Here is a 2,628-nt window from a genome sequence, read left to right on the forward strand (position 1 = left end):
TCCTCTCCGGCTGCCAGCCCCTCCCCCCCGTCCCTTTCCCTAGCATGTGATCTACGCGCATCAGGCGCAAGCCGAGAGGAATATAGGTCAGCAAACACTGAATATTTATCAGGCCAGGCAGTCAAAACAGGTCTGATCGTTGTGGATTGCGCAACCGCTCCAGAAAGTGGAGCGGAGGCGCCGTGCCAGCAACCTACTGGCCTAGAAACCGCTTCTACACAAGGGAACAATAGGGAGCAAGCAGGGAGGGGAGGGTTTGCCTGGGAGCTGCGAAGAGGAGGAGGAGGCTGCAAGGAGAGACTTCAGGGGCAATGTTCCCTCTATGCCATGGAGCTCTGTGAGCAAAAATTCTACTCTGTGAGCTACTGGCATTAACATATTGAGGAGGAGATTTGGCTGCTGCATAAATCAGTTTGCTCTGGAGCCCTCCTTCCTGAGCTAAGACAAGAATGTGTGAGCCGGAGGCTAAAAACCTGTGAGCTAGCTCACACTAACTCAGCTTAGAGGGAACACTGGCTCAGGGGCTCTCCTGTGCAGGCTTCGCTTGGCCTGGCATGTGGCAGGGCCGCAGGAGGCAGGATTCTTCTGGGAAGAGGCTGGGTGGGCACACGTCCCACCCACCTCTCTGGATGCAACTGTCTGGCTTGGCTCCTTTACGCCTGTCTTTCCCCACACCGATTGTTGCTCCACAGGAAACAATGGGTATGCTGGCAATCGCGAAGTGTAAACATTTAGCGGGTTGTTTTTTTTTAAAGCAAACAAACAGGGAAGCTGGAAGAAGCACGACGAACCCTGGAGAGAAAAACAAGAACAGAATATTCTGCTCCTTGCGAAAAAGCAGTTCGGGACAACAATGCAATTAGGGGGGAAAGAGAAAGGGGGGGAAAAAGACTTTCTCTCCTAGGAAAACGTTTCCCCTCCTCCACCGCAAAGTGGGGGGGAAGTTTGCACCGAAGAGAAAGAACACACAGTCAAAGAGAGCCGGTGCGGCGTAGTCCGACTAGGATCTGGGAGACCCGGGTTCGAATCCCCATGTCGGCTGTGGAAGCTCGCTGGGTGACCTGGGGCCAGTCACAGACGCTCAACCTGGTCCACCTCACAGGGTTGTTGTGAGGAGAAAATGGAGAGGAAAATGGTATGTGTGTCTCTGGGTCCCCGCTGGGGTGAAACGCGAGGTATAAACGAAGTGAATAAATAAAGGCTAACAACAGATGGATGCAACTGCATCATGGAGCCAGTCTCCAAGGGCTGCCCCCCAAAAAGACCTCTGAACTAGACCAAAGGTACAAATGTCACAGAGCAGGGTAGACTGGCAGGGAGCCGTGGCAGGGCCCCTTGTGAATAGCTGGGAGCAGATTATATTTGGAAAATGCAAGAGGGATTTCCCAGGGGTGGACTGGAAAGTTAAACTGGGCCGGGAAGAAGGAGAGTCTGGAAGCCTGGCTCCCTCCTGGCTGTCAACAGCCCCTCTAGGAACCATCCCGGGAAGTTAAAGGGCCAATCCACCGCTGAATATTCCCCCAGTAAAGCATTGAGCGGAAAAAGCCAAACCGAGCAACACCAGCCCATTGACCTGCGGGAGATTCAACCCGTGGTGGCGATTTGTTAGACTAGACGAGACGCTTCACACACAGACAGCTCTCGCTGAGAAAAGCGGTCTGTCCTCTCACTGCCAAAAAAGAGGAAGGGATATTATAACGCCTGGGCAAAGGGGAGCTGGGAAACTGTCGATTCCGCCGTGCTGTATTCTGCAAGAGGTAATGCTGCCTTCCCTTCGACACGGCGATACGGCCTCTGAGCTGCTGCCCTTGTTGCTACTATGACATCGGGAGGTTGGGAAAACATCGATACGTGAAGCTGCCCGGCACTGAATCAGACCACAGGGGTCCATCAAGAACGGTATTCTCTATTCAGATTGGCAGTGGCTCTCCGGGGTCTCAAGCTGAGGACTTTCTCATCACCTCCTGCCTGGTCCTTTTTCACTGGAGATGCCAGGGATTGAACCTAGGAACTTCTGCATGCCAAGCAGAGGCTCTGCCACTGAGCCAGGGTCTCAGGTCAAGGTCTTTCCTATCACCTCCTGCCTGGTCCATTTTAACTGAAGATGCCGGGGATTGAACCTGGGACCTTCTGCATGCCAAGCAGAGGCTCTGCCACTGAGCCAGGGTCTCAGGTCCAGCTCTTTCCCGTCACCTCCTGCCTGGTCCTTTCAACTGGAGATGCCGTGGATTGAACATGGGACCTCGTGCAGGCCAAGCAGAGGCTCTGCCACTGAGCCAGGGTCTCAGGAAGAGGTCTTTCACTTACCCACTTTCTGGTCCTTTTAACTGGAGATGCCGGGGATTGAACCTGGGACCTCCTGCATGCCAAGCAGAGCCTCTGCCCCTGAGCCATGGCTGGCCCACAGAGCACAGGAGAAGGCCTGAGGACCTACTGAGCTTCTGGCCTCGATCTCCATCCACAACTGCCGTTGCACTCGGGTCCACCTGCTTCGGTGGCCCTGCCCCCCCTTTCCTCCTCCTCCTGGGTGCGGGCAAGCAAAATAACTCCCAGCTCAACCACCTGAATCCCACGCCCTGCTCTGCCTGCGGGGCCGGGCCTCATGTCTCCCCGGCACATGGAGCCGCC

At 55.1% G+C, this 2,628-nt stretch overlaps 1 protein-coding gene across 1 annotated transcript in view; it reads right to left on the minus strand.

Annotated features, from left to right (window-relative positions):
* LOC107122779 (nuclear factor interleukin-3-regulated protein-like) overlaps window positions 1-2,339 on the minus strand; it is a 6,376-nt gene extending 4,037 nt beyond the window's left edge. Inside the window, exon 1 of the mRNA XM_015425913.1 lies at window positions 2,308-2,339. The gene's annotated coding sequence lies outside the window, so the exon portion shown is untranslated. The remainder of the gene's footprint in view (window positions 1-2,307) is intronic.
* Window positions 2,340-2,628: the final 289 nt, after the last annotated feature.

Source organism: Gekko japonicus, unplaced genomic scaffold, assembly GCF_001447785.1.
Source record: "Gekko japonicus isolate JY-2015 unplaced genomic scaffold, Gekko_japonicus_V1.1 scaffold3219, whole genome shotgun sequence".
In the NCBI taxonomy this organism is placed as follows: domain Eukaryota; kingdom Metazoa; phylum Chordata; class Lepidosauria; order Squamata; family Gekkonidae; genus Gekko; species Gekko japonicus.